General features: G+C 43.7%; 1 pseudogene; it reads right to left on the reverse strand.

Annotated features, from left to right (window-relative positions):
- Positions 1-968: 968 nt before the first annotated feature.
- LOC138761945 (sialidase-2-like) lies at positions 969-17,899 on the reverse strand (annotated as a pseudogene).
- Between the last annotated feature and the right edge of the window lie 2,164 nt (positions 17,900-20,063).

A 20,063-nucleotide genomic window follows, 5' to 3' on the forward strand; every position in this document is an offset into this window, starting at 1 on the left:
GAACAATATTTGTTTTAAATCGTGCTTCCCTATTTTAATACCCATTTTCAATTGCTGAGGTGAAATATTCACCAACCTCCAAACAAGGAAGAGCCTGTGCATTAAATGTTTGCAATTTCCATAGTAGTTTAATTTATTCAGGCTTTGAGAAATTACCAAATATAGATCAAAAAATGTGCTTTGAAAATAATTGTTTACATTTAATTCATCAAATTGATGGAGAACGTGTTTCAGTCACTCATTGAATGTTTAATGATGAGCTTTTTTGGGGAAAGGGGAAAATTCTTATGATCTGTGTTTTACTGATTTTGTCAGTTTTATAAGTGGGTAAACTGGAAAGATCAGGTGATGTCCTGCATACTCAACCATTTAGTAATATTGCATACATTAACTGTTTATGGTATGTAATCCCATTCCATAATCATTTTTATAGATCTATTCAAATTGTATTCAATTAATTACTATCGAGTATCTGCTCACAAGTTTTTAATTTCAGCAGCGTACGAGTAAGACTTTGGTCTCTGCAGTGTTGATCTGATTAATTTGTCACTCCTATCACCGAAGCTGTGACCACCATCTCATAGCTAATAATTTATAAGTGATGGTGCATTGATCTATATCATCTATTGCACATGTTACAGCATACCTCCTGTACTTTCGCTTTGACATGAGACCTTGTAAAATCCTTGCACGTCTTGTCTCCATTGATACCTATGGTCACCCTTTCTATAGAAGGTGAGCTATGCGAGTCAAGAATCTCTCCCCATTTATAATTTAATTCTTTTAATGGTAAAGGAAAATTCCAATGAATTTTTGAATGAGATTTACAAGGATGTTGTCAGGACTGGAAGTAAAAGGAGAGGTTAGATGGGCTGGATAAGTTTAAGTTGAAGAAGGAGAGATTAAAGAAGGCCTGAATAGGTACTTCCCTCTGCACGCCCCCCCCCCCCAACTCCTTCAGTAGGTGACTATGTCCAGATTAGAGGACTACCTGAAGAAGTTCCAAGATAAATCCCTAAATCCTTCCGTGACGTTGGAGTTTGTGGTGTGCGAGAACAGTCTAATGTCAAAATTAGAGGTATTGATATTTTTTAATGGCAGGGTAGTTTTTGATGTGTGAAATTACTGAAGCAGGAAAACTGATTACCATGGCAACCATGTAGATGCTCAACTAGTTGTTTAACCAGTTGTGTTTGTATGAAGGTTATCACCCGGTATTGTTTATAACCAGTATTATTGCTCTGAGCATTACAATAGATTAAAGCTTGTTTACTGGATGCACTGCCCTAACCCAAGAACACCATCAGACATTCCCCACACTCCTCTCCAAAAACAGAGTTCCCAAAACCAAGACTCTCCACGATAATCACTGAAGAAAATGAACGCATGTACCTGGACATCTTTATTTGGCTGTATCTCATGAGCATGGGAAGGAATAACAAGGAGGCCATTTATTTGCTGAATACCAAGGCAAATGTTGCCCACTCTGACGTTGTTACCTACTGTAGACTGTGTTAGATCTTTAGTTTCAGTCCAGCTCTGGCCTTTATTCTCACTGGTAACGTAACAGACAAAACACTGCATGATTTTGTTATGGATTTATTCTTTCTCAGTCTGACTGCAATGAAGAAAAGAAAGATAGTGTCCATATTTTTCTCATTGATGAGGCATGGATTCATGGATTGATGATGCTCTAGCTGTCCAGACAGGATAGGTTCAGCATCCTCCCACTCAGAAAATTAGACCAGGGGATAGGTAAAAAAAGAATTGTAGCGATTTTAACATTCAAAAATTCATTGGAATTATCCTTTTCCTTTAAAAGAATTAAATTACAAATGGGGAGAGATACTTGTCTCACATAGCTCATCTATAGAAATCTATGTGTCTGCCTAATTAGAATGGATGCCATTTTTGCTTTCTGGAATACAGTGCAAACTTTAAACACTCTAAACAGAAGACCAGTTCTCTGACATTACAAATCTACTTTACTTTTGCCACTTTGCAGTCCTGAATCTCATTTTGCATATCATATTAGATGAGGTAATCCTTGGCACTGATCTACACTTCTCCAGTTATATCAACTTTGCATGGATCTGCCTCCTCTAAAAAGTAGGCGTATTACTTCATTCTCATCTATCCCCAAACTATAATTCTTCTGAGCCTGGGTCAAGTTTAACCATTTTTTCTGTGTTTCTTTCAGTGTCTTGAGTACTCAGTGACCAAGGGAAGATGTACAGCAATGGATAAAAATGAATCCAAGTACTGCCACGCGCTACTGGTTTGTCTTCTTAGCTAACCCTTGTTTCACAGGTTGTTGGCCTTGCCCATCCCTAGTTACTCTCGAGAGTGCGTGGGTGTACCACATTCTTGAACTGCAAGTGTCCATGGGTTAAATGTTTCCCATATTCTTGCTAGAAGTTAGGATGGTTTAGCTTGAATAAGCTTGTAGATACTTTTGGAAGGGTCTTTCAGCTGCTGAGTTCACACCACCATTTAATAAGATTAAATAGACAGCAAGTACCACAACAATAATAGAAATGCCTGTTTAAGATGGTAGACTCACTACCAAGAGGCTTCCTTTCTCCTAAATGAAATTAAGTTTCCAAATGTCATCCATCCATACAAGCCTTGGAAAAATTTCGAGGATAATTGTCTGCAACAGAGAACCCAAAACATGACTTGTTGTAGGTACAGAATTAGGTGGACTAGTCCAATTCTCTTTGTATTGAAATGGTTATCCTCAATATGTTATGACAATACTAAGCTTTAAAAGTTAGGGGATGGCACCTTTCTCCTTTGAAATCATCTTTACCAGGCAAGTAAGAAGCAGTCATCGTCAAGAGTGGAAAGGCTTTGGCTCAACAGGCTTCGGCAAGAACAGGTAAGAGGCGAGGGATAGAAGAAGTTGAAGTAAAAGGGCCATCCTATTCAAGGAACAAAAAGGATTCAACAGGTAAGGTCAGGTTTTAGATTGTTTTTCCTCTAGTCATAAACAGGAATTGGCAGCCAAGACAGGGGAATGCTTTTGCAGAATGTGGGTCGAAGGAGGAGCCAGCAGGAATCCCTGATGACTTCACCTACGAGGAGTGCATCCAGCTACAGTTCCTGACAAGCTGAGTTAAGGAAATGGAGTTGGATGAACTCCGGATCATTCGGAAGCCAGAGGAGGTGAAAGATAGGAGTTACAGGGATACTATCACATCTAGGAGGCAGGAGGAGGATGGATGGGTGACAGTCAGGAGAGGAAAAGAGAATAGGCAGTTCAGGGCACACCTTTGGCTGTCTCCTCAATAAAAAGTATATCAAAAGTATTTGAAAATACAGAGTTTGTATGTTCCTGTCAGGATCAAAGGCAAGGTTAGAAGTTATAGGGAACTTTGGTTTTCAAAGGATATTAGGGATCTGGATTGGAAGAAAAGAGAGGTGTATAGCAGGTATAGGCAACATGGAGTAAATGAGTATATAAAGCTTAAGGAGCATATAAAATGCAAGAAAACCCTTAAAAAAAAAATCAGGAAGGCAAAAAAAAGACAAGGTTGCTTTGATAGACAATGTAAAAGAAAATCCTAAGGGTTTCTACAGGTATATTAAGAGCAAAAGGATAGTAAGGGACAAAATTGGTCCCTTTGAAGATCAGAGTGGTCGCCTTTGTATGGAGCCAAAAGAGATGGGGGAGATTTTAATTTTTTTTAAAAATCAGTATTCACTCAGAAAACAGGCACAGGTTTGTGAGAAGCAAGGAAAACAAGCAGTAAGATCATGAAACCTATGCAGATTAAAGAGGAGGAAGTGCTTGCTATCTTAAAGTAAATAAGAGTGGATAAATCACAGGGGCCTGACAAGATACTCCCTCAGGCCTTAAGGGAAGCTAATGTAGAAATTGAAGGGGCTCTGGCAGAAATATTTAAAATGTCCTTTGCCATGGGTGTGGTGCCAGAGGATTGGAGGGTATCTCATGTTGTTCCGTTGTTTTTTTTTAAAAAAGCTCCAAAAGTAACCCTGGAAATTATAGGCCGGTGAGCCTGATGTCAATAGTAGGGAAATTATTGAAAGGTGTTCTAAGAGATCGGATATACAATTATTTAGATAGCCAGAAACTGATTGGAGATAGTCAACATGGCTTTGTGCATGGTAGGTCATGTTTAATCAATCTTATAGAGATTTTCGAGGAGATTACCAAGAAAGTTGAAGAAGGAAAGGCTGCAGATGTTGTCTGCGTGGACTTTAGTAAGGCCTTTGACAAAGTCCCACTATAAAAAGGCTGGATGGCTTAGAGATTGTCAAATGTGCAAAGGAAAGTTTTCTGAATCAATATTTAGAGGAACCAATGAGAGAGGATGCAATACTTGATCTCCTATTAGGGAACCAGACATGGTCAAGTGAAAGAAGTATGTGTAGGCAAACATTTTGGATCCAGTAGCCATAATGCCATTAGTTTCAAGTTAATTATGGATAAGGATAGGCCTGGTCCTCGAGATGAGATTCTAAATTAGAAATGAGAAAGGATCTAGGAAGAGAGGATTGGGATAAGTTGTTTTCTGGCAAGGATGTGTTCAGTTAGTGGAAGGCCTTCAAAGGCAATATTTTGAGAGTGCAGCGTTTTCATGTTCCTGTCAGGATTAAAGGCAAAGTTCACAGACAAAGGGAACCTTGATTTTCAAGGGATATTTCAATCTGGTTAAGAAGATGAGAGAGGTGTGTAGCAGATACGGGTATACCCGCTTTACAAAATGAAAAAGCTCCTATGAAACCTTTCATAAGATGAAATAGTGTAAAGTGAAGACCCATTCACTAGTATTGGAGGCCATTTTCATAAAATTGAAAATGCATTCAAATCCTTTCATAAAAGTGATTTTTTTTTTGTAATTTGAGTATTCGTAAAGCAGGGTACACCTGTATAGGCAACAAGGAGCAAATGAGGTACTAGAAGAGTATAGAAAACTTAAAAGGGAAATCAGGAAGGCAAAAATAAGACATGAGGTTGCTTTAGTCTCTTTCAGGTGGCTAGAATATCCTGACGTAAAGCCGCATTTTCTACCCAAATACAGCTGTCAGGAGGCCACCTGAAAGAGCCTGATGAGGCTTGGAGGAGTACTCACCAACCCTCCTCCAGAAGGTATCATCTCCGCATCTGAGCAGTCCCCGAGGCACCTGAATGCAGCCGCCTGAAAGCGGCTGTTGGGGGGGTGGGCTGATGACAATAAGCCGGCGACCCAAATCCCCGCACCTGACAATGCCCTTTCTGGCTGCCCCTTCCCCAACGTCCTGTGGCAGCCGCCCCTGCCCTGATGTCCTGCACTGAGAGGAGCCGGAGTGAGATCCGAGGCGCCTCTTCTGCAGCTGTACCTTTCAGGTGAACAGCTCAGCACTTTCAGAACTGCCACCTGAAAGACCATTCCACAGGGCTGTATCCGCTTCTGGAGGCACATTCTTGGCAGAGAATGCACATGAAAGTGGCTTTTAGCAGATAGTGTGAAGGTAAACCTGAAGGGTTTCTACAAGTTTATATTGAGTAAAGGGACAGTAAGGGAGAAAATTAGGTCCCTAGAAGATCAGAATGGTCATTTATGTGAGGGGGTCTCACAAAATGGGGATGAACTTCAAAGGTTTTTCCCATCAGTATTTATTCAGGAAACCAGCATATTGTATGTGAAAGGAAGTGAAACAAGTAGTAGTGTCATGGAACATATAAAGATCAAAGAGGAGGAGGTGGTTGCTGCCTTACAGTGAATAAAAGTAGATAAATCACCCAAGCCTGACATGATATTCCCTCGGACCTTGAGGGAGATATGTGTCAAAATTGCAGAAACCCTGGCAGAGTGAGGAGCTGTAGGATTGGAGGGTAGCTCATATTGTTCCATTGTTTAAGAAAAGGCTCCAAAGTAAACTAGGAAATTACAGGCCAGTGAACCTGATGTCAATACATGTACATGATCCTTTATCCGGACATCTAAAATCTGGAAAGCTCCAAAATCTGGCAACTGAGGAAAGAAACGGCAGCATGAGTCGGGCAGGTAAAGGGGGGGGGGGGGGAAAGAGACTGGCAGCGCGAGTCGGGAAGACTGGCAGCGCGAGTCGGGATGACTGGCAGCGCGAGTCGGGAAGACTGGCAGCGCGAGTCGGGAAGACTGGCAGCGCGAGTCGGGCGGCCGGGAGGGGGGAGAGACTGGCAGTGCGAGTCAGGTGGTCGGAGTCGGGTAGTGGGGGGGGGGGGAAGAGACCAGCAGCGCGAGTCGGGCAGGCGAGGGGGGGAACCAGCAATGCCAGCCAGGCCAGCGAGGGGGGGGGGAAAGACCAGTAGCACAAGTCGGGTGGGCGAGGTGGGGGGAGAGACAGGCAGCCCGAGTTGGGTGTGTGAGGGGAGTGGAGAGACGGCAGTGCGATTGGAAGGGGGTGGGGGTGGATACGGCAGCACAATTCGGGTGGGTTTAAATCTGGCTTTCGAAATCTGGAAAAATTGGAAATTCAGAACACACTGTCCCCCAAGGGTTCCGGATAAAGGATCGTGTACCTGTAGTAGGTAAATTATTGGAGGATATTTTGAGAGATCAGATATACAAGTATTTGGACAGCCAAGGACTGATTAAATATAGTCAGCATGGCTTTGTGCGAGGTAAGTCATATTTAATGAATCTGATAGTGTTTTTTGAGAAGGTTACCAAGAAAGTAGATGAAGGAAAGGCTGTGGATGTTGTCTACATGGACTTTAGTAAGGCCTTTGACAAAGTCCCACATGGGAGTTTAGTTCAGAAGGTTTAGACACTAGGTATCCATGGAGAGGTTGTAAACTGGATTCAAAATTGGCTGAATGGGAGAAGACAGAGTGGTCGTGGATGGTTGCTTCTCAGACTGGTGGCCTGTGACGAGTGGTGTGCCTCCAGGGATCGGTGCTGGGACCATTGTTTGTTGTCTATATCAATGATCTGGATGATAATGTGGTAAATTGGATCAGCAAGTTTGGTGGTGAGACTAAGATTGGAGGCGTTGTGGGCAGCGAGGAGGGCTTTCAAAGCTTAGAGGGATTTGGACCAATTGGAAAAATGGACCAGAAATGGCAGATGAAATTTAATGCAGACAAGTGTGAGGTGCTACATTTTGGAAGGACAAACTAAGATAGGTCATACACAGTAAATGAGGCATGTGGAGGAACAAAAGGACCTAAGAATACAGATACTGAAAGTGCCATCACAGGTAAACAGGGTTTTAAATAAAACTTTTGGCATCTTGGCCTTCATAAATCATTGAGTATCGGAGTTGGGATGTTATGGTGAGGTTGTAGAAGATATTTGTGAGGCCAAATTTGGAGTATTGTGTGCAGTTCTGGCTGCCTAACTACAGGAAGGATATCAGTAAGATTGAATGAGTGCAGAGAAGATTAACTGGGATGTTGCCTGGACTCCTCAAACTGAGTCACAGGGAAAGGTTAAACAGGTTGGGGCTATATTCCCTGGACTGTAGAAGAATGAGGGGAGATTTGATAGAGGTAATTAAAATTATGAGCAGGATAGACAGAATTAATGTACATAGGCTTTTTCCAAACCACAGAGGACATGCTTTAAGAGTGAAAGGGGAAAAAAGTTTAGAGGGAACATAAGGGGGAACTTCTTCATGCAGAGAGTGGTGGGGGTATGGAATGAGCTGTTAGCTGAGGTGGTGAATGCAGACACAATTTTAACATTTAAGAGGAATTTGGACAGCTACATGGATGGGAGAGGTATAGAGGTCTATGGACTGGGTGCAGGTCAGGGGGACTAGCTAATAAAAATGTTTTGGGACAAACGAAGGGGCCTGTTTTCAGTGCTGTGATGTTCTTTGGTTCTATTGTTCAACAATTATTAGCCATTTAATATTGTTTTGAATTTTGTCAAGTCTTATTGCAGTAGTTTTCTGGGGAACATCATCAAGCAGTATGCTTCCAACTGTTACAGAGTTGTGAGGATACCAAGGGGAAATATTTGGATATAAATGGACCTTATTATCTACTCTGACGTGCTTGGGATGAGCTGGTTGATTCCAGCCTTGTCAGAGTTGGGTGGAATATATTTACAGCTGTTTTTTTTTAATGGAAGAAATATAACTGATCAAGTTTCAACTTTGTCTGCTTGGTGCCAGTGTTGTAGTTTTCTAGAATAGCTTTGCAACTACTTGAGGTAACCTTTAGCACTGCTGCCATATCTGTAACTGCATAAGTGTATAAAGCCTTGAGTGGAGAATCATGTAGTGTGCATTAAATTGAATGAATTGACCAGATGGATGGTAGATAACCTCATTATACTTTTGACTGACGATGGTTGGAAATGGTTCAGTCACATTTTTGAAAATGACATATTCTCCATCATTGAGGACATTGATGTCCATGGAAATATGCCTCTTGTTTAATTGTCCATTGTCTGTCAAAATAGTGTTGCATTAATTGCTGGTCAAAACATCTGAACAGATAATCATCACCAATTCCAAGCCTTGTTAAGCATATCCCATCTTGTTCTCATAAAATCAGAATCTGTGGAACGCAGCCCATTTAACATCTCATGAGATGTCCTTTTATCAGAATACTTGGAGATGGATTAAATTTTTAGGATGTAGAGGGTGGAAAATAAAATGGGAGATGTGTGGCAGACAGGAGGAAGACTAGAGATTAACTGGCAAAAGCAGTGATATTGTAAGATGAAAGGAGGCATTGTTAGTGATTACCACACATTCCTCCATAATTTTAGATAAATTATTCACTTCCACATATAGACTTTATTCCTTAAAATCATCTTTCCTGTGAAATTAAAACTCCATTTCTTTTGGTACACATTAATTCATAGCAAATGTGGTAAGGAATATTAAGGATCATCACTGATGCCTACATTCCAGTTGTAATAAGAGCTAATATGATGGTAATGGCTAAAACCTGTAATTTTTATTTCTTAATATTGTAGTGGCTGCAGCTTCAAGCTCCAGACCCCGAGCCAGGACATGGCTATGTCCTGCAATTGGTGGACAAGGATGTTGGATGCATTTAATGTCATTTAATCACAGGGTTCAACACAACCTAAAATAAGGTTTATAAAACAAAAGAGGATTTGTAATGGAGTGTGGTAGAAATGGTTAAATCTGGTGTGTGGTGTGATACTTGACCATTTAGAAGCAAACTGAATTTAAAGCTCCTGATGCTAGTTGGCAATAGCCTTGAGTGATAAGTGCAGTGCCAAGAGTTCAGAATAAAGACATGAGGTCCCTGGGAACTAGGGGATGGTGATGGTGTCTGGAGTAACTCCTGGGTCCTGATAATAGAGTGAATTATTAAGATTTGCTTGAAAACTGATTGATACATCTACTGAAAGATTTATCAGACACTGAATGGGGGAAATGTAAGAAAGAATCACACCAGCTTGTCTGTTTTCTGTTTAGTGATGAAGGCTTCTGCAGACTCGCCATGATATTGTGTTAATAAACTCTTAAAGCCAACCTTGAAGCAAGTTAATTTTCACGACGTGGGGGAGAGGGTGGAGGAGGTGGGGGGCCACTCCCACTCCTTTGTGGACAGGTGTCAAGCCTCTGTGGTACATACCTTGACATTTATATTTTAAAAAATCTATTCTTAATGAGCTATAGGTTTGGTTCTTTCACCATAATCTGTCATTGTAACTGTGCTGTTATTAACAATTTGTTCTACAATGGCAAAATCTTACAAGACCATCATAAAAATGCAGTTAAAATTATATGTAAATAACACACTCATGGATCACATTTGTTTTACTGATTAAGGTTCTCTGAAAATTTTACCTGAAAAATCTTTGAAGACTTCTTGTACTTAGCCCAACACAGGTGCAACAGGTCAGTAATCTTCATCTTTGAGAGTCTGAGTCTCCTCTCAGAAAATGGTAAGTGTAGCCAAGTTTGGAATGTGGAGCAGTGTGGGATTCGAAACCCTCCATCACCATCTTTCTCAAGTAGGTTAATTTTGTGTAAAGAATTGGAGGAACTCATCCTGGTAGAGGGCAAGGACACTGTGAAGTTGTACAAGAAAGTTTTCAAATTCTCTGCAGGAGAAAGCTACTCAGAATTACTTCTGAACCTTGTTATTAAACTTTACACATTAGGAAATGATTTTTATTGAATGGTTCAGATCACGCTGCCTGGTACTTGTTGGATCTCATAGTCTTGGATATGGGCAAGGTAAAAAGCTATGACACTGTACTGTGGCTGCAGGCACTACTGCACCTTATGATGGAACAGTGACCCAGTCAAGTTTATTGTCATCTGATTGTACAAGTACAACCTGACAAAACAGTGTTCTCCTGCCCTCGGTGCAAAACATGCAGGCACACAACCAGACATAAAACACATGCAGATAAACAATACATATGCATGGAAAGTATTTTATCTATACAAATAAATAATTATTGGTTTGTATGAGAGTCTTGGATGGTTAATGTGAGCAATTCCTTTGGTTGTTCAGCATTCTCACTGGCATGGGAAGAACCTGTTTCTCAGCCTGGTGGTGTTGGCTCTGATATTCCTGTATATCTTCCCCGACGGGAGCAGCTGAAAGATGCTGTGTGCAGAGTGGAATGGGTCCTCAATGATTTTGTGCGCCCTCTTCAAACAATGATCCTGGAAGATTATGTTGATTGGTTTGGGGGGGGGGGGGGGGTGGAGGGAGACTCCCATGAGGGGAAGACCCAATTCTAATGAGCATCTGGAACTTGTTCTCCAATTAAATTTACATTTTAGTTATTTAAATCTATTGGAATTGTTTTAAAAATCTGACCAACATTTTAAAAGTCTCAAGAACCTTGCCTGCTCCTGTTCCTTGCCCCTGCCCTGAACTTCATTTTGTTCTGTCTGCCCTGCCCTTTTACTTTTGGCCTCACTCATCCTTGCTTTATTCTACCTGCCATGCCCAGCCCTTACTCTTTCTATGCAATTCTCTATCAGTGATCATCCAAGATGATGATGAAATGTGCTCAGTTCTGAACCTGTCCAACGAGATTAGAGCCTGTTAATTCACAGCAGCATTGCTCACAACTCTTTTGGAAATTTTGAAACTAAGGAACATGGCAACAAAGAAAGTAAAGTTCCACAAATAATAGAACAAAACTATTGTAAATTATGTGGGATAGGATTATATGACAAATAAATGTTGCAAATCAGTTTGCAATGCTCCAACCTTTGTACTCTAACAATCCTAGTTCTTAACTGCACCGTCAACCACCACACAAACAATTTTAACTCTGATTCTGGACATACGACATGGTTGGCATAACGGTTAGCGCAATGCAGTGCCAGTGATAGGGACCAGAGTTTGAATCCCACACTGTCTGTAAGGAGTTTTTGTGTTTCCCCCCACCCCCCACCCCATGTCCATTTTACCTGGAGGCTCCAGTTTCCTCCCACCCTTCAAAATGTACTGGGGGTTGTAGGTTAATTGGGTGTAAATTAGGCTGCACGGTCTCACGGGTCAAAATGGCCAGTAAACATGGTGTATGTCTAAATTTAAAAATAGATTTAAAAAAATACCTCACCCTGGTTTCAGCCACTGTCAGAACCTGGTCTGTTCAAGAACCTCACCTTTATCATGCAACAGGATCAGACACATGACAACTGATTAATGTAAGCTTTGTGATCGTCCTGACAGTGTTCCATTTATTCCTTATACAATCATGCACCTGAACATAATTCACTGAATTGATCCTGTAGAGCTGTTGATGTGGAGAAGAACTTTAGGTGCTTTAGTGCCTGGAAAATTTCTTCCTACCCTACAGACATTCAGCTATTCTTCAATCTGAAAACATTTTGTTGTGAATGAAGAGAACATTTTCTGGCAGATTTCTTCAGCTCAGTTTGCTTTTATTTAAAGTTGTTTAAAACAAAGTCTTATCTTTCTGTTCAATATTATATTTAAATTTGAAGACAGTTTGCTAAATTTACATTGAACAATTGATCAGATAGCAATGTACAGATATTTTTCCTGACATTAGGCTGTCAGATTCAATGTTTTTTGAGACTGAATAGGGACAATACAAAATATTGTCCATGTAACTGGGCACGTTACCTTGTCACTATCTGTAAAATGAATTATCAATCCCTTGCCCCTGGAATAATCTGACCCTGGACACTCCAAATGTCAATTAAACTACAAATTTACTAATTCAGAAATGTGGTTGCCTCAAACCAGCTAGCCAGTTCAAGATCTGCTGGAGATGGAGAATAAAAATGCCGTCCTTGCCATTGATACCCAGACCTGGACAAATAAAACAATGAAGCCTCCCTTCTGGACTGACAGAACACCTTCTATGCACGGTTTGATGAGAAGAACAGGATGATGCCAAAGAAAGCTCCAAGTTCCCATGATGAACTGGCCCCCTGCAGAGCTGCGGCAGAACCCTATCCAAGGTGATCCCACACAAGGCAACGCGACCAGACAACATACCTGGTTGGGTACTAAAGGACTGCGCAAAACAATTGACATGAGGTCTTCATGGACATCTTCAACACCTCACTGCAGCAGTCCATTGTTCCCGCAGGGTTCAAGACAGCCACCGTCATCCTGGAATACCAGAAGGCCACAATAATAGGCCTTAATGACTAGCGTCCTGTGGCACTGACCTCTCCCATTATGAAATGCTTCGAGCGTCTGGTGATGGAATGCATGAAAGCATACCTCCTAGAGATGCTGGATCCATTTCAATTCACCTGTAGAAGAAACCATTCCACAGATGATGCTATAGCCTTGTCACTTCACTCCATCCTGGCCCATCTGGAGAATGATGCCTAATATGCCAGGCTGCTGTTCATTGACTTCAGCTAGGGATTTAATATGATCATTCCCCAGAACCTGGTGCAGAAGCTCTCCTTGCTGGGACTCAAAACCCCTCTCTGTAATTGGATCCTGGACTTCCTAATGGAAAGACCAGTCTGTGCAGGTCAGTAGCACTGGCGCACCTCAGGGCTGTGTGCTCAGCCTGCTCCAGTTCATACTACTGACCCACGACTGCATCACCAGATCCAGCTCCAACAGTGTCCTCAAGTTTACAGATGACACAACAGTAGTTGGCCTCATCAGCAACAACGATGAGTTGCACTACAGGGAAGAGGTGGAGAACCTTGTGAAATGGTGCGAGAGGAACAACCTGTGTCTCAGTGTGGACAAGACGAAGGAAATGTTCAGGAGGACTAGGAATGACCACCCTTCACTACACATCAATAGCTCTGTAGAAGAGAGCACCAAGTTCCTTGAAGTTCACTTAACTAGTGACATATCGTTGACACTCAACATCTCCTCACTTGTCAGGAAGGCCCAACAGCAGCTGCTCTTTCTGAGAAGAGTGAAGTGGGTAAGGTTATTATGTCCACCTTCTATAGGAGCTCTATCGAGAGCATCCTGGCTGGCTGAATCACTGTGTGGTACAGTTGCTGCAGAGAAATGGATCAGAGGTCAATCCACAGGACCATAAGAGAGGCAGAGAGGATCAATGGAGTCTCCCTTACCCCCATCCCAGGATCGTTATCTGAAAAGGGCATCAAAATCAATGAGGACCCCTTCCATTGCACACAGCATCTTTCAGCTGCTCCCATCAGGGAAGTGATACAGGAGTATCAGAGCCAACATTACAGGGCGTGGAACAGCTTCTTTCTCATGGGCAGTGAGAATGTTGAACGACCAAAGGAACTGCTCACACTAACCATCTGAGACTCTCATTTGCACAAAGCAATATTTATTTATTTTTATAGATGTAATACTTGTCCTGCACATGTATTATTTGCGTCTGGATGTTTTTGCACCGAGGACTGGAGAATGCTGTTTAGTCGGGTTGTACAATAAATGACTTCATTTGACCTTTGATCCTAAATTTCCTCATCCCCATACCATTGTTACCACTGACATGAGTTACCTTATTGATCCCTTTGAATACAAGGAGGAAAAGTTTGAAGAGGTTTGATGAAATTACTTAACCTTCACAGGACTTTCAAAATCACCCCACCCTCACAGAATAAACTCCAAATGACCTTCCTCAAACTACTCCCCTTGAAGCCCTTCTCTTTCAACATCAGATCACCTTTTTAAGAATTCCTTTGAATTGGGATCAATTTTATCTGTTGCATTCTCAGATGGGTGACTTACAAGTTAAATGAAGTGTACGGTATGTAGTTTGAGATGTTATAATGAAAAGATTAGCCACATTCTGGACACAGAATCAGAACCTCAAACACATTCACCGAGATATTGTCAAACAACCTCAAGGCGCCAGTTAATTAAAAGCTCAAGAGGCAGGAACAGCAACATCAAGGACTTTCTGATTAATAACAAGTGAAGAGAGATGAACCAAGATAAAACTGAATCAATCACTGATACCCAAAGAGGGGAAAATAGGTGATTTTCTGCAATTTCTGAATAACTTCCTCCTCTTGTGTGTTCTTCATATGCAGCTGCCATTTCTCAAACTGTTTGAAAACTCTTCTGCTTCAACAAAAGTCACAGCTCCAGAGAATAGGTTCTTTCCTGACCTTTGGTGCTGTCTCTGTGGACTCTAAGTGACTGCATGGGTTTCCTCCCACATCCCAATGACATGCTGATAAGTTAAATGGTTACTGTAAATGATCTCTTGTGGCAGGAGAATTAGCCAGGAATTAATGTGATAGAGAAAAGGTTGGATGGAGACGAGTGGAAGGATGGGACTGTTGAGTGGATTCTGAGTGATCACCAAGACCTGATGAACAGAATGGCCTCCACTCTGTTGTGATGGAATCCCCCAATTACTTTGGTTGCCTATCGACTTTCTTGCCATCCTCACCATCAACATGTAACAAGATCTTCAATCTGTATCTGAGAATTAGTGTGGTTGAATAATCAATAAAGAATCAAAAGAATACCTCATTAATTTGAATATCAAGTATTTCAGCTAAAACTGAATAATGTCAATATTTCAGATTCACACCATTAAAACTCATGGAACATTAATCCAGAGAATACATTTTAAAGGGGCAAGCAGTTTTTGGATTCTGATTTTTGATTGTTCACACATTCCAACCTTTATCTGTACATTAAAAAATACTAATTGAGAACAGACAAACTTAAATTACACATCCTGAAAATACCACCGTGCTCTCCCTCCATTTTAAGAACCTCCTCTCCAAAGGCCCTTATCTCCAAAGTTTGGATAATTTAATTGGACAGAGAAGCTGTAACCCTTGAAAGACAAATAAAAGAAATGTACGGCCCAGAAATCTCTACTTCTATTCTCTTTTGTCCAACAAACGACATTAGAAAAGTTATTTTCTAAATGTTCAAAGCCCATTTCTTCTCACATTCCACATATTAAGCCACTGAGATCTGACTTCATCAAGGAATCATATTCACCTTTGTAGGCTCTAAAGGTTGTCATAGCTGAAGGGTGGTAGTGGGGACGAGTTCCCATTGCTACACAAATGCTCTTCATGGCATAGGTCTCAAACAGGCTCTGACAACCAATTACTGCCTTCAGGTGTAGCATAGTTCTTATATGCCCAGCAGAGCTCTTATCACTGACAGAAGGGGCCACTAGCACCTTGAAATCAGTTGCTCCAAATAGATGGGGCTCGTTAACTACAGATGGAAACTCATCTTGGAAATGGAAAACTCTGATTTCAAATCTCCGCTGCCTTGTGGCTATACCCACTCACAGGAAAGGCTTTGGGAGTAAACCCCAAGGAAGTATCTGGTGTTGGAGTCCTGAAGGTGGCTGACTGCTGTACCCAGCACCAGCACGGCAACTCTTGCCATGTTAATGTATCGACTTTCGCCGTTCCTTTAGACCTGTCATTAGCATGGAGAGGGAGGTCCCACTGCATGGGCAATGGATCTTCATATCAGCTCAGTGCCCTGGAGAGGTCACTCCAGCTTTGCTTTACCAGAGACACAGTACCCATGGTCAACCATGACTGACGGAGGCCATAAAAAATGCCAAGGTAAAGAATATTTATTTGCATTGCCAATAACTGTAAACAAAAGCAAAGATTTTCCAGATTAAGATGTCGAAATACATTGCATAATTTAAATCCTGTTAATAAACCAAGCTTGTTTACATGATAGATAAGAAACATTTTACAAAAGTGGTGTATCTTAGTGTCAGATGTGCAATGAATAAGCAGCATCTCCTAGTGCCAGCTTTTGCAACCAGTATCTGCCTCCATACCTGATCAGCTTTAATCATCATTTCCCTCTCTAAAGCAGCACCAGTAACACTTGTATCACTTGGACAACCTTAGTTTCCACTGTGTCATAGACATTTCCTCAGTTCTCTTCACTCCTTTCCCTGTCAACAACTTAGGAAGTGCTAGTTTTCTCATATTTCTATTTCTGATGAACAGTCTTCAACCAGAACGATTAACTCTTTTATCTCTTGTTACGGAGTCCAGAGGACTCCAAACACCAGCAGCAATAGATATGCACCACACACAGGGTTACTTAAACAAAAGGAGTTTTCAATTATATTTGAACATTAAACAGAATTAAACTTTAACTTAACTTACTTAACCTACCTAACCTACTTAATCCCTAATACTAAGCACAGGTGTGTGTAATGTATACTTAAGATTAGAAAAGTTCTTTGGATCACAGTCCAATATCATGGGTTGCAGGCAATTCTTGTACTGTGCACAGAAGTTAGCATTAACAAAGTTCACCAGGCTTTGGTGTTTAACAGGCAAATGGTTACCATTCAGGAGGATTCTTGCTGATTTTCAGAGAGATTCCTTTTCCAGGACATCTGCAACTGATTCCTTCTCAATCAGTCTTGCTGACGAAACTTGCCCCCTTCAGGGTTCTCCAGATGATCCTCTTTCTTTCATTTTTCAGACCACCAGTTTTCTCATTTGACCAGGCAGCCTTCCAAAGTTAGCCAGCTTGTCCCTCTGGAACTTATTGATGTGACTCCTCTCTCTGTTTCACACCCTCCATTTCTGAGAGCAAAACTGGTCTGGCCTGCCTGCAAAGATCACATGATCTCCCAGGCAAGCTGCTTGCTGAATGTGGCTACTTTGTTTCTCCTCTGCAAAAAGCATTCTATACAAGTCCTGCAAATATCCTGTTGTAGCGGTGGCTACACTGCTCACTGAAGGATTGCACAACCAGACGGGTTGAGTTCAGTGAGAAAAATTGATTTATTGCAGGCCGCCTGGCTGGTCTTATACTCCTAGCCCGGACCTGGCTGATAACCGCGCTGGGGTGCCTCGACAACACCAGGGCGTCACGTGGGTCCCCCACGACGGGCTTCTGAGCCCGGTGATGAGGTCAGGAGGAAATCCCCGACAGCACCATTTTGGTCGGCTGCCCCGCCGCGTGCGTGACAAGTGGGGCCGGTTCGCTTGCCTAATGGCGTAGCACCACATAGCGCCCCCCCCCCCCCCCCCAGAATTGGCACCAATGTCCTTTTTTGCCAGGCGGCCTCGCTTCTTGGGTTGGGCCACAACTACTGGTTCGGTTGGGTAGAGGTGGGCTGGCTTTAACCTGTCCACCATAAACAGTTCCCTCTTACCACCGATGTCCAGGGTGAAAGTGGATCCTGAGTGCTGGATGACTTTGTACAGCCCTTCGTATGGTCTTTGTAGAGGTGCTGTGGACAGGCCCCGCCTGATAAAAACGTACTCTGCGGAGTACAGCTCGCTGGAGACATAAGAGGCTTGTGTGCCATGTCTGGGCAGTGGTGGGGGTGTGAAGGAGTCCAACTGGGCCCAGAGGCGGGGGAAGTAAACCGTGCGGTGACTGCTGGGGTTTGTGAGGTGCATTGACGAACTCACCGGGTAGGGCTAGCGGTGCACCGTAGACCAGCTCAGCTGATGACATCTGTAGGTCTTCCTTGGGTGTCGAGTGGATGCCCAGGAGCACCCAAGGCTGCTCGTCCACCCAGTCAGGGCCGGTGAGACAGGCCATAAGTGCCGACTTAAGGTGGCGGTGCAATTGCTCAACTAGCCCATTGACCTGTGGGTGATAGGCCGTGGTGTAATGTAGCTCGATCCCGAGCCTGTTGGTGAGCTGTGCCTAGAGCGCAGAGGTGAACTGGGTGCCCCAATCACTGGTGAGGTGGGTCGGGACGCCAAGCCAGACAAGTCAACCGGTCAAAAGTGCTTGGGAGCAGGAGTCCGTGGAGGCATCTGGCATTGGGATCACCTCGGGCCAACGAGTGGTGCGGTCTACCACTGTGAAAGAGTAACGGTTACCTTGGGAAACGGGTAAGGGTCCGACATTGTCCACATGTATGTGGCTGAACCGTTCCCGGACGTCTTCGAAATCTTGTACGGTGCTCTGATGTGCCTGTGTACCTTGGAAAGCTGGCGATGGGTGCAGGTTCTGGCCCAGTCCGCTTCCGCTTCTGCTTCCGAAGCCCATGGCAGATGAAACGTTCTGCCACCATATGGACTGTGGACGTGATAGAAGGGTGGGAAAGGTCATGGATATAGTGGAAGACTTGCCTTCGCCACTGCTGGGGAACCACTGGTCGCGGGTTGCCCATGGAGATATCGCACAGGATGGTGCCCTCACCTTTAGGAGTTAGGAGGTCCTGGAACTGCAGGCCCGTGATGGCAGTTCTGAAGGCCCACGTTTCCTCGTCGAACTTCTGGTCCTGGGCGAGCTGGTCGAAGTCGAGGCTGGGCGTCAGCATCCAAATGGCCGGTCGTGAGAGTATATCGGCAACTACATTGTCTTTCCCTGCCTTGTGCCGAATGCCGGTGGTGAACTCCGACACCAAGGAGAGGTGACACTGTTGGCAGGCAGACCTGGGATCTCGTGCCATAGTGAGCGCCTGAGTGAGGGGTTTGTGGTCGGTAAAAATGGTGAAAGGCCTCCCCTCCAAGAAATAGCGGAAATGATGCACCGCCAGGTACATGTCCGGCAACTCATGATTGAAAGCGCTATACTTGCACTCTGGCAGGTGAAGAAGTGGGCTAAAGAATGCCAGTGGTTTCCACTGTCCGTTGCTCCAGGATGGCGCCAACGGCTATGGCAGAGGCATCGACGGAGAGTGCCATATGCAGGTTGGTGCATGGGTAGACGAGCAGGGTAGCCTTCACGAGGGTATCTTTCTTGGCTTTGAATGCCCTGCTAGCCTCTGGAGTCCAGGCGAGTGTCTTGTCTTTGGTCGCGATGAGGGCGAAGAACAGCTGCATGATGTGCACTACGCCTGGAATGAAACGATTATAGAAATTGACCATATCCACGAACTCCTGTAGCCCCTTGAGGTTGTCCGGATGTGGGAACTCCCTGATTGCAGCAACCTTCGTAATGGCAGGTGTGGCTCCTTCGACCATGATGGTATGGGCCAGGAACTGCATGGACTCTTTTCTGAACAGGCACTTGGCCAGATTGATTGTTAGGTCAAATCGGCCAGTCGGGAGAAAAGGGTACGCAGGTGAGACTTGTGTGGTGCCCGGTCTCTGCTGGCAACAAGGATGTCATCCAGGTAAATGAATACGAAATTCAAATCCCTGCCCACTGTGTCCATAAGGCACTGGAAGGTCTGGGTGGTGTGCTTGAGCCAGAACGACATGCGCAGGAATTTGAACAAGCCGAAGGGGGTGATGGCCATTTTGGGTATGTCCTCGGGTGCACTGGGATTTTGTGATACCCGCGCACCAGGTCGACCTTGGAGAATACCCTCACGCCATGCAGGTTGGCCGTAAAGTCCTGGATGTGAGGGATCGGGTAACGGTCAGGTACCGTCGCGTTGTTAAGCCGTCGATAATCTCCACAGGGGTGCCAGCCGCCGGAGGCTTTCGGGACCAGATGGTGGTGAGGCCCAAGGACTGTCGGAGCGTTGAATGATCCCCAGCTCCTGCAGATGCAAGAACTCTTCCTTCGCTATCTGGAGCTTAGCCGGCGGGCCTTGGGTGGGGATGTAATGAAACACCCCGTGGTGTGGTGAGGTGGCAGAGAACTGCGGCTTGAGGAGGGACGGGAACTCGTCCCTGGGCATGCTGACCATCGCCATCTGTGGCTGCTCTGTGCGGGAGGCGTTGAGGCGAATGGATTGGAAGCTATGGGCACCTACCAGTCTCCTACTTCAAAATTCGACCAGGAGTCCGTGGGCAAGGAGGAA

Source organism: Narcine bancroftii, chromosome 1 (genome assembly GCF_036971445.1).
Source record: "Narcine bancroftii isolate sNarBan1 chromosome 1, sNarBan1.hap1, whole genome shotgun sequence".
In the NCBI taxonomy this organism is placed as follows: Eukaryota; Metazoa; Chordata; class Chondrichthyes; order Torpediniformes; family Narcinidae; genus Narcine; species Narcine bancroftii.